The following is a 13,120-nucleotide window of genomic DNA, read 5'->3' as shown; positions in this document are numbered from 1 at the left end:
ATTTCATCACCAAGAAAATTTTGTTTCACCACATTTCCAATACCAAACACAATATCAAACACAATCTCAAAATCCACAACTTTTCCCTAATCCAAATCCCAATAAACTTTCAGCACCAAATTCCGATTTTCGTATTGACCAGTTAGATGATGATGAGCTAACAGATAAAGATAAAAATATGAGTACTAGTCAGTATTCGAAATTTGATCTTGGTCAATACCTTGACTTTGATCTTGGTTAATACTTAGATTTTGATGATGTTCAGATCAGATTTGGGGTAAAAGTAAAGAAGAAGAAACAGACCTGCTTGTTATAATAATGATTTTGATATTGGTCAATATTCGGATTTTGATGATGAAAATGTCTCTGTCGAGGAAGATATTGTTGATGATAATGAGGAGGAAGTTACAAATGTGAATGAACATATTGAACATCCATTTTGTAATTCATATTGAACTTCTGATACCGGAAGAAGAGTTGGTAAAGATAACAGTTGATTGTTACACAAAAGTTATTCGTATCAAGAAAGATGATTGTTTTGATACAAAGGAAGACTTGAAGATAGCTTTGTATATGAAATGTGTGGAATATGGCTATCAACTAAAAGTTAACAAATCAAGCAAAGATCGTTTCGAAACAAAGTGTAGGATTGACAAAAACTGTATGTGGCGTATGATTACAAAGAGGATAAAAGATTGTGAAATATTTCAAGTTAGGACTTTTATTGATAAACATACATGTTCAAGAACCCAAGTTTTTCCTCACCATAGACAGGCAAATAAAAAGGTGTTGGGTGGTTTTCTGGCTGAGTTGATGTTTTTGAATGGCAGGGTATATCGGGGACATGAAATTATGACTGACATGAATGCTCGGTTCAAGATTAGTATCCCATATTCTCAAGCTTGGAGAGTCAAATGTTATGCCTTGGAATTATTGAGGGGGTCGCTAGAAGCATCGTTTGCCCAACTTCCGACTTATTGTCACAATTTAAAGCTGAAAAATCATGGGTCGGTAACTCATATCAAAACAGATAGAGATGGACGTTTTGAGTTGATGCTTATCGCCATTGGTGTTGCGGTTAGTAAATCAATATCTGATACCTTGGAACAAACTTATTAGCAGTAGCCATTGATGCTAACAATGTGATACTGCCAATAGTTTACGGGGTTGGCAAATCTGAAACCTCTGATTCATGGACATGGTTTATGGGGAATCTTAGGGATTGCATAGGTCCTATTAGCAATCTGAAAATCATATCCGATAGGGCAAACTCAATTGATAACGCTATTAGAAGGTGTTTCCCAGATGCTTTTCATGGACTTTGTGGTGTTCATTTGTACAGAAATCTAAAATCAATGTCTGTTGGTATAAAAAATCACAAACGGGCATACTGGAAGGTTGTAAAAGCTTATCGGGAAGTGGATTTTAATAAGCATATAAATTGTTTAAGATGTGTTTTGCCTCAATGTGCTCAAACACTAGAAGATGTAGGGTTTGAAAGATGGTCAAGAGTACATCAACTTGGAGCAAGATATAGTTTCATGACATCTAATAGTGCAGAATCAATCAACGCTCTAAGTCGTCATTCCTGAAAAGTACCCATTACTATGTTAATGGAGTTTTTTTGAGCCTCTATTCAACAGTGGTACTATAAGAAAAGAAATCATGCAGGTATTATTTCTTTAAATTCGTAACTTATCATATTTAATAGATTTTACTAAGTATTATTTATTTAAAATTACAGGAACATTGGAACGTCATGTTACACCATGGACTGAAAAAAAGATAACGAAATGTGTTGTGAAGTCAACGTCATGGAGAGTTGAACCATGTTCAAACACTTTGTTTGAAGTCTTGAATAATAACTTAAATGGGCTTGTAGATCTAAATGCAAAGACGTGTAGTTGTATGAAATAACAAACATCTGGTTATCCGTGTGGCCATGTTATAAAAGTTGCACTTCATCTGAACCAAGATGATTCAAGCGCATAAGCTATAGATTGCTACACTACAGAAGTATATCTACAGACTTATGCCGAGATTGTCTACCCTATTCCACATCTTTCTGAGTGGGACATACCAATGACTTACAAACAGTCTTACCACCAATCATGGTCAGAAGGCTACCTAGCCGACCAAAAAAATCACGATCGTATACCGTCTAAAGGCGAAGAGAAGAAGATATCGGCATGTAGTTGGTGTAAGGAAAATGATCATACAAGGTTGACTTGTGGATCACTAGTGCCATCACAATCATCTTTTCCTCCGCCAAAATATGGATCCTCATCAAAATCCAAATCTCATATGGTGCCAAGTAAAGGGAAATCAAAATCGCAATCAAAATCAAAATCTCGATCACAATCGCCTTCACCTTTTGGGACTATTAACTTAGGTGATTTTTAGATACAAACGTTGTATTATGTATTCATGATTATATAACACTTATTATATATTAGTACTAATAGAGTAAACAAGAACGTGACAATTGTAACTTTGTGTGTATTTTATGTGTGTTTTATGAGTATTTTATGTGTATTTTATGTGTGGATGCATACATTTTTGCAGTTAGGCATGCATTATTAAGCTGTACTCCTGACATCACTTGATTCTTTCTATCTGTATATATAAGTGATTGTTGTCTGTTATCTTTTTGAAGGTGTTTGCCTTGAATTGAAACTAGAAAAAGATGGTTATTGTGAACTTGTAACACCCCAACCCGAATACAAGTCCGAGATGTCACATTGACTTTTTAAAACGATATTCTTATAAAATATCAAAACATTTGAGCTCATTTTAACAAAAAAAAAAATAATATTCTATTAAATTATGCTTCATTATAAAAATTTAGAAAAAATATGTATTTATGAACAGTACTATACGGTATGAACAGTCCCATGAACAGTGAAAAATTTCGAATATCAATTGTGTATCGATGCACTACTACAGTACTGTTACAGTAACTTTCGTAAAACGTTCATAAAACTCGTAAAAATTTAACCGTTTATTATTATACATTTGTCATTTACATAAATACGTTTAAAACATTACAAAACTCTATCATATGATTTTAACAAAACTTATTAAAACATATCATATTCAAACCTTTATTTACATGTCAACCACTATCATTATTACAAAATATATACTATTCAATTCTCTTCTGATCTGATCTTTGGAAAGGAGAAACTGACCCGTCTTGCATAACTTTTATCAATCTTCCTCTTCTCGAAACCTACGTGTGAAAAAATCACACGCTAAGTCGTTGACTTAGTGAGGCATATAAAACATATAATAAAAATAATACATTTCATATCCATATGAACATATCATCTACTCATTCAATCATGTCACATATGATTCCATGTAAATAATAATAGCATGATAACATGTAATAATGCAAACACTTTTATACCTTTTTGTAAGCCCATGTACATTACTGAGAACTCAAAGTATTCGAGTACATTGAGGTTGTGCACTATTGTTATCACCACAACTCGTATAGGGTCCCACTAGGGGCATATGAATTTTGTCCCGAAGGAACTATGTATTGTATTTGTCCCGAATGACCACTCCTTAAGAACCATATAAATATTCCAATGGATCAAATGTGTCTCAAAAGACCCTGTAAATATTCCAAATGATACATATACATCCCGAATGACCACGTAGAACCCTCGACTTTTGGTGATTTCATATAACATGTAATACATATTGTAACATCCTCAATACCGAGTTAGTGACTAAATTATAAAGTTTCAAAATTTGGTGATTAAAATATAATAATTGAAAAATTAAGGACTTATATGAAAAATATAGTGTAGGATTAAATTGAAAAGAATGAGGAATAGAAGGATAAAATAGTCATTGACAAGGGAAAAAATTTAATTGTTATGGTTATATATGTTTCCACGTGGAGTGAAGAGATAAATATATAAGCTTCCAGAGTTCTCTTCTTCTCTTCTTTTCTCCCAACGTGAAGACTCATTGCAAAGGTGAGATTTCTCATAAGCTGATTGTTAGTTGAAATTTAAGTTTGGTTTTGATCCTTAGATGATAATTAAGCTTAAGGAAAGCTTAATTTACTTTAAAAACAACAAGATGAAAGGTGTAGGAAGAATTAAAGATTAGGAGTTCTTGAATGAAATCTTGAAATAGAGTTCATATTTGGAATCAGAGGTTGAATTTGACTTATCATCGACTTAACTAAGACATACGAAGTGTTAGAATTAGATTTAGAACATGATGGAAATTGAGGGAGATTCTTGAAATCTATGTGGAGGATTGGATTTTTAAGTTTAAGAGGTGTTGAATGGGTATTAATTAGTTTAAGTAGGTGTATGCAAGTTAAGGATATAAAAAGAGGGGAAATATAAAGTATTGAGAAGATTATGAAGAGATTTTCGTGCTAAAATAACATTTCTGGGCTATGTTCATCGATGCACATTCAATGTGTACCAATGCATCAAGGGTAAAATCCCAGAAATTGTTCAAGGTGTATCGATGCACATGAAGTGTATCGATGCACTCTTTTAAAATAAAAACATCAAATGCCATCAGTGTATCGATGCACCCCTTAAAATACAAACATCGAATGAGATTTATGTACCGAAGCATAGATTATGCATCGATGCACCGGTCAAGGAATGCATCGATACATGGTGTAGTGCATCGATGCATACCTTTATGAAGAGATGAAAATAGCTTTCTTTTTAGCCTAAAGAGTGATAGTTTAGAATATATTAATTAGTATACTGATTAGTATTAATGTATTACTATGTAGATATAGAACGTAATTTCGTTCCGGAACAAACGAAGGATTAGGATCAAGTCAAAACAAGCAAGGCCAAGGTGAGTGCATATCCTAGATGAAATAGAATTGAGATAAGACTTGCGATAAGTCTATCTCTTATCATTGAATTTATGATTCCATATTCACGTACATGCATACATATATATATGTGTTAACGTTATAGTGATTCCATGCATTTTTCATTCATGATTTAACATGATGTTATATGAATGAATGCCATTATCAAGAATCCTTCCAGGTATGTGAAATAATGGAAATAATCATAAGAAGTGACTTATATGTTTACATGGACAGTGATGAAAGAATATAAAATGATAAATGTATTTATGATTAAGCCTATGTTATTTAATATGAGAGCTGTAGGTATAATTGGCATGCCAAGAGTCGAGGGATTATCAGTGGTCCTTCGGGACATAGTGGTCCTTCGGGACATAGTAGTCCTTCGGGACAAAAATTCAGTGCCCCTAGTGGGATTTTATTCGAGCTGTGGTGACAGCATTATGCACAACCTCTGTGTACTCGCGTACCTTTTGTTCTCAATAATGTACATGAGCAATCCAAAGATAAATTAAAGTGGAATTAGCATAAGAATATATGTTTTATATGTGCATGTCACCATCATATATGTTATAGTGTAATAGATGCATGCAAATTAAGAGGTTATGATTATATGGTAAGAATGCATGTTCATGAATGCATTGTTATATCTATATATTTATTATGCCTCAGTAAGTCTATGACTTAGCGTGTAAGTGATTTACACGTAGGTACCAAGAAACAAGAAGAGCAGTAATAGAAGTGGCAAGGACAACATCACTACTAAAAGATCAGATCAGAAGTAATTGACAAAGTAGGTATTTTGGTTTTGTATAGAGTGTTGGTATGTAATAAGTTGTTAATTACGAATGCTCTGATCAATTTTGTATTTTGTGGTCTTTTTTATATAAATTAACGTATTTTATTTTAATGAAAGTTTAAAATTTCCATGTTTTTCTTTAAGTGTCAAAGTTTGAAAAGTTAATGTGACACTTCAGACTCGTATCATGGTCAGATACGGGTTGGGGGTGTTACATTTAATGGTATTAGAGCTACGGTTTAGCCTATTCTTGGCATAAACCGAAGTCTAAAGTGTCCCATAAGGTATACATGTCAACAAAATAGCGAAAACTTCTGATCTTATATAATAGTAAGTATGCTATTTTGCTGATAGAACGATATGGGTATGTTTTTATAGATGTTCGGACATGTTAGCTCTAGAAGTGAAGCAGAAAACGATAGGCCCACTGAAAGCAGTAATTCACCTGCCCTAGCCAGGCAGAGTGAAGACCAGGCACCCTCTGGAGTGCCTGTAAGTGATCAAGATGTGTTCTTCAGAACACTGGACGCGGTATTGGCACGTTTCTAACCTTATCTTACTTTAACTCTAAGAATGAATATTACAAAGGAGTTGAAGGGTTTAGGAGCACCATAGTTTAGAGGTGAAGCCGAAGAAGGTCCTGTTGCTGCGGACCTTTGGCTTAATGACGGAAAAATCATGCTTGAGGGACTTCATTGTTCCGATCCTGAGAAGCTGGATGGAATAGTCTCTTTGCTCCGAGGGCAAGCAAGGATTTGGTGGACTAACATTACATTAAGAATGCCCGATGATCAAGTAACTTGGTCTTTGTTCTTAGAAGAGTTCAAACATAAATATATCGGAGATCAGTTTATTCGACAGATGAAACAAGAGTTCATGAATCTGAAGCAATAGAACCATACAGTTTATGAATACGAGTGTGAATTCAACAAGTTGAGTCACTTTGCTGTCGAGCTTATTCCTACAGAAAAGGATGTTTGTGATTGGTTCGTGGAAGGTTTACGTCCATGACTGAAGGAAATGTTAATTGTGTTAAATATATCCTCGTTTCAAGAAGTGGTGAACCATGCTAAAGCTCTGAAAAGAGCTCAAAATGAGAGGTTTGGAGATTCTCGAGTTCAGACTTCGAAAAGATCAGGCTCATCATCGAGGGTTGCACCATAAAAAAGGGGTAGAGGTGTGAGTTCTCAACCCCAAGCAAGGTTAGAGTCAATTGCATCTTCTGTAAGGGGATCAAATCAGATGAGGGGTCGACATACACAGCCAGTGGGATCTGGAGCTGGGAGATCTAACCCAACCCAAGTCAGACAATGTCCACATTGTGGAAGGAACTATTCGGGGATATGTAGGATGATTTCTGGAGCTTGTTTTAAATGTGGGGACATCAGACATTTTGTTCGGGATTGTCCCATGTTAGTTGGTGAATTTGCTCAGCCAGAGAGGTCCGCCTCGGTTACCCAGAAAGGAAGAGGTAGAGGCAGAAGAAGAAGTCAATCAGAGTCATCATCTCAACAAGAGATACGTTCTATATCTCGTGTGTATAATCTCAAGACTAGAGAGGATAGAGATGACCCAGAGATAATAGCAGGTATCTTTCAGTTGTATGACAAGAATGTTTTTGTATTGATTGATTCGGGGTCTACATATTCTTACATTTACAGTAAGTTAGTGGAATAATTGAATATTCTATTAGAATCTACTAGCACCGAGGTAATAGTGACTAATACGTTAAGACACAGTGCTCGATTCAATATGGTGTGTCGAGGGTGTCCCATACGGATTCAGGGAATTAAATTCCCTGCTAATTTGATGGAATTACCTTTTGACGAATTCGAGGTGATACTGGGAATGGACTGGTTATATTGTTACTATACTAATGTTGACTGCATACTGAAAAAAGTAACGTTGAGAAGTTCAGAAGATATAGAAGTTATTGTATTTAGTGAAGGATGAAACCCATTGGCTAATATAATATCAGTGATGTCGGCAAATAAGTTATTGCTACAGGGATACCAATGGTTTATTTCTAGTGTGCTGTATGTGAGAGCAAAAGAGAAAGGGATTGAAGAAATTCCTATAGTCAGAGAGTTTTCTGACGTTTTTCTTGCAGAGTTACTGGGTTTGCCTCCAGACAGAGAGGTAGAAGTTCAAATTGAAGTAATGCTGGGAACTGCACCTATAGCCATGTCACTATACATAATGGCCCCAAAAGAGTTACAAGAATTAAAGATCTAATTACAAGAATTAATGGACAAAGGGTTTATCATACCGAGTGTCTCACCATGTGGAGCTCCAGTTTTGTTCGTCAAAAAGAATGATGGATCTATACGTCTTTGCATTGATTATAAGCAACTTTATAAAGTGACTATCAAGAACAAATATCCTATCCCCAGAATTGACGATTTATTTTATCAGTTAAAGGGAGCTTCAATGTTTTCAAAAATTGATTTACGTTCTGGTTATCATCAATTGAAGATTCAAGATAAAGATATTCTAAAGACAGCATTTAGAACGAGATATGGTCACTATGAGTTTATCGTAATGCCGTTTGGAGTTACAAATGCTCCAGCTACTTTTATGGATCTTATGAACAGAATATTTCAACCTTACTTGGATTGATTCGTAATGGTGTTCATTGATGATATTTTAGTGTATTCAAAGTCAAAAGAAGAGCGTAGTTCACATTTAAATATTGTTTTACAGATTTTGAGAGAAAAGAAGCTTTATGCCAAACTCTCCAAATGTGAATTATGGTTGAAGGAAGTGACGTTCCTTGGACATGTGATTTCTATAGAAGGAATTCAAGTGGATCCTCAAAATATTAAAGCCATTTTAAAGTGGAAAGTTCCAAAGAATGTGTCAGAAGTTCAGAGTTTTCTGGGGTTAGCTAGTTATTACCGAAGGTTTGTTAAAAACTTTTCGATAATAGCATTACATGTAACACCCTTAACTCATATCCGACCCGAAAACAAGTCTGAGGTGTCACATTGACTTTTCAAAACCTTGACTCTTATAGAAAATCCCGGGAATTTTTAAAACTTTCATTAAAATGAAACACATTAATTTACATAAGACCATAAAATACAAAATCGATCAGAGTATTCGTAATTAACACTTATTACATGCTAACTTTCTATACATAACCAAGTACATACTTTGTCAATTACTTCTGATATGATATCTTAGTAGTATTGTTGTCCATGCTACTTCTATTTCCACTTTTCCTGATTCTTGGTACCTACGTATAAATCCCTTACACGCTAAGTCATAGACTTAGTGAGGCAATAAATGAATATGCAACAATAAACTTATGAATGTTCATACTTACCATTGGATCATGACATCTCAATCTGCATGTATCTATCACACGATAACATATATAATTATATAATGCACATAAGAAACTTACCTTCTTGGATCACTTTCACTTTGAATTGGTATTTCAATTGCATTGCCCATGTATATTATTGAGAATAGAGGTATATGAGTGCATTGAGGTTGTGCACTAATGCTGTTACCACAGCTCGTATCTATTCCCTCATGTGGCACCGAACCTTAGTTCAGTATTCGTCCCGTAGGACTCCTACATCCCGAAGGACTACGTCCCGAAGGACTACGTCCCGAAGGACTATTATACCCTCGACTCTTGGCATGCCAATTACACCTATAATTCTCATATCGTATACTATGGGCATTATTTTTAATTTTCATATGTTCATGTACTCATGTCATTTCTCTTGTGATCATGTAGCTCATGTCATTTCTCTTGTGATCATGTAGCTCATGTCACTTCATATCATGTTCTCATATCACATGTCATATCACATATCATATCGCATGAACATATATATATCTTATGCATGTATCACAATAATTATCATGTATGCATGTTCACAACTACTGTATTATAAAAATCAACATAGGGATTAGACTTATCACAAGTCTTATTCCATTATAATATACATATAGTATGCACTCACCTTAGCTTTGCTTTGATTCGATTCTAATCCTTTGATCGTTCCGGAATAAGCTTACTTTTAGTATCTACATAATCACACATGGATCTATATCAGTATTATAACTAATATACTCTAATAGTTCACTCTTTAGACTAAGAGAAAAGTCAACTTCATCTTTTAATGAAGGTATGCATCGATGCACTACTGATGCATCGGTGCATAAAAGGTATTCGATGTAGTATTATTACTGGGATGCATCGATGCACTCCTTATGCATCGATGCACCGATTGCATTCGATGTTTCACTATTAATGGGATGCATCGATGCACTACTTATGCATCGATGCACGAATTGCATTCGATGTTTTTATTTTAAAAGAGTGCATCGATGCACTACCAATGCATCGGTGCACATTCAAATAATTTTGGGTTTTAACCTTGATGCACTATGAATGTGCATCGATGCACTCTGCCCAAACCTCTTTTTAAACCCGAAAATCCATTCATTTTGGATTAAATCCTTCATGTTTAATCCCCTTTTTCATTCTTAACTCTAGTACACATCCTTAAACCAATTTATACTCATTTATTTCATCTTAAACCTTCAAATCCTATCCTTCATATGTAATTCAAGAATTACATTAATAAATCAACATGTTTGAATTCCGTTTTTAACACTTTGTATATCTTAACTAGATTGATGACAAGTCAAATATAACTTTCAATTCTAGTTATGAACTCTATTCCAAGATTTCATTTAAGAACTTCAAATCTTAAATCTCTCCTCACTCAATCATCCTTTGATGTTAAGATAACTTAAGCTTTCCTTAAGCTTAGTTATCATCTAATAATCAAAACCCAATATTAAATTTAACAAGAAACTCAATAATCAGAAATCTTACCTTTGCTTTGGTTCACACGTACAAGGAAGAAAGAAGAAGAATATAACTCTGGAAGGCTTTGGTTCTCTTCTTTTCATTCCACTTGTACTCATATATATCCTTATCCCTTCTTTAATTAATTTTCCTTGCAAATGACTCTTTTGCCCTTCCATTCCTTCTTCCTTTCAATTCAATCCTACACAATCATTTACATATAAATCTTTATATTATTCATTCATTCTATTTTAATCACCAAAATCTAAAACTTTCCAATTTAGTCACTAACCCGGTACTGAGGATGTTACAACTCTCCCCCTTAAGAAAATTCGTCTTCGAATTTTCATTATGCAAAGAGGTAGGGGTACTTAATCCTCATGTCCTCTTCACGTTCCCATGTTGCTTCCTCTACTTTGTGATTCCTCCACAAGACCTTAACCAATGGAATAGTCTTGTTCCTTAGTTGTTTAACTTCGTGAGCTAATATTTGAACATGTTCTTCCTCATAAGTTAAATCTGGTCGGACTTTAATTTCTTCAGGAGTCACAATGTGAGATGGATCAGATCGATATTTCTTAAGCATTAAGACATGAAAGACATTGTGTATCTTTTCCATTTCAGGTGGTAAAACTAGCTGATATGCTACTGATCCTACCCTCTTAGTAATCTCATAAGATCCAATGAACCGAGTAATCAACTTTCCTTTACGTCCAAACCTCAATATTTTCTTCCAAGGAGACACTTTCAAGAACACTTTATCTCCGACTTGAAATTCAATTTCTTTCCTTTTTAAATCAGCATACGATTTCTGTCTATCAGCTGCAGCTTTCAGATTATTCTGAATTACTTGAACTTTCTCTTCTGTATTCTGAATCAACTCAGGACCAATAACTTCTCGATCCTTAAGTTCATACCAATTCAAAGGCGTATGACATCTTCTTCCGTAAAGAGCTTTATAGGGATCTATTTTGATGCTTGACTGATAACTATTGTTGTACGCAAATTCAGCAAGTGGTAAATACCTTTCCCACGATCCTTTGAATTCAATGACACAAGCTCTTAGCATATCCTCCAGAATTTGAATAGTTCACTCGGATTGACCATCGGTTTGAGGATGAAACGCTGTACTGAAGTTTAACCGAGTTCCCAGTGCTTCATGTAATGACTTCCAAAATCGTGATGTGAATCTAGAATCTCGATCAGAAATTATGGAAATAGGTACACCATGCAACCGTATAATCTCTCTAATATACAATTCAACATACCTATCCATGGAGAAATCAGTTCGTACTGGAATAAAATGGGCTGACTTAGTCAATCTATCCACGATTACTCAGATTGAATCCTTTTTGTTCAGAGTTAAAGGTAAACCCGTCACAAAATCCATCGTTATGTTTTCCCGTTTCCATTGAGGAATTGAAATTGGTTGTAACAATCCTGTCGGAACTTGATGTTCAGCTTTGACTTGTTGACAAGTCAAACACTTCGATACAAATTCCGAAATGTCTTTCTTCATTCCCGGCCACCAATATCGACTCTTAAGATCCATATACATTTTGTTCCCTCCCGAATCCATTGTTAATGGACTACAATGAGCTTCCGTTAACAAATCATTCTTTAATTCATCATCATCCGAAATTACTAATCTTTCTTGATAATACAAGTTCTCATCAGACTTAATCTTATAATCCGTACCCTCTCCATTCTTTATCTGTTGTATCCTCTTTAAACACTTTTCATCTTTAACTTGCAATTCTTTAATTCGATTTAGCCAAACATGCTTGATTGTCAATTCTGCACAAATTGCACCATCTTCTCTTAACGATAATCTAGCATCAAGAGTTCGCAAAGCTGCAAACGTCTTTCGACTCAAGGCATCAGCTACCACATTTGCCTTTCCAGGATGGAAATCAATCACCACATCATAATCCTTGAGAAATTCCACCCATCTTCTTTGTCTTAAATTCAACTCTTTCTGAGTCATCAAATATTTTAAGCTCTTGTGATCCGTATACAAGTAGCACTTTTCACCATACAAGTAGTGACGGCAGATCTTTAAAGCGAACACTACTGCAGCCATCTCTAGATCGTGTGTTGGATAATTCTTCTCATGCGACTTTAGTTGTCTCGAAGCATAGGCTACCACTTTGCCTTCTTGCATTAATACGCATCCCAAACCACTATGAGACGCATCACTATACACTATAAAGTTCTTTCCATACTCGGGTTGAACTAACACTGGAGCTTCTGTAAGAATCTTCTTTAACTTTTCAAAACTCTCTTGACATTCTTGTGTCCAAACAAATTTTATTTCCCTTTTCAACAATTTAGTCAGGTGTAATGCTATAATCGAAAAGTTTTTAACAAACCTTCGATAATAACCAGCTAACCCCAGAAAACTTCTAACTTCCGATACATTCTTTGGAAGTTTTCACTCCAGAATAGCTTTAATCTTTTGGGGATCCACTCGAACTCCTTCTACAGAAATTACATGTCCAAGGAATGCTACTTCATTCAACCATAATTCACATTTAGAAAATTTAGCATAAAGCTTCATGTCTCGTAAAGTCTGTAAAACAATCTGTAAGTGTGAACTATGCTCTTCTTCTGACTTTGA

The sequence above is a fragment of the Hibiscus syriacus genome, unplaced genomic scaffold (genome assembly GCF_006381635.1).
Source record: "Hibiscus syriacus cultivar Baekdansim isolate YM2019G1 unplaced genomic scaffold, ASM638163v2 tig00018744_pilon, whole genome shotgun sequence".
Lineage (NCBI taxonomy): Eukaryota > Viridiplantae > Streptophyta > Magnoliopsida > Malvales > Malvaceae > Hibiscus > Hibiscus syriacus.
Note: the sequence above shows the minus strand (reverse complement) of the source record.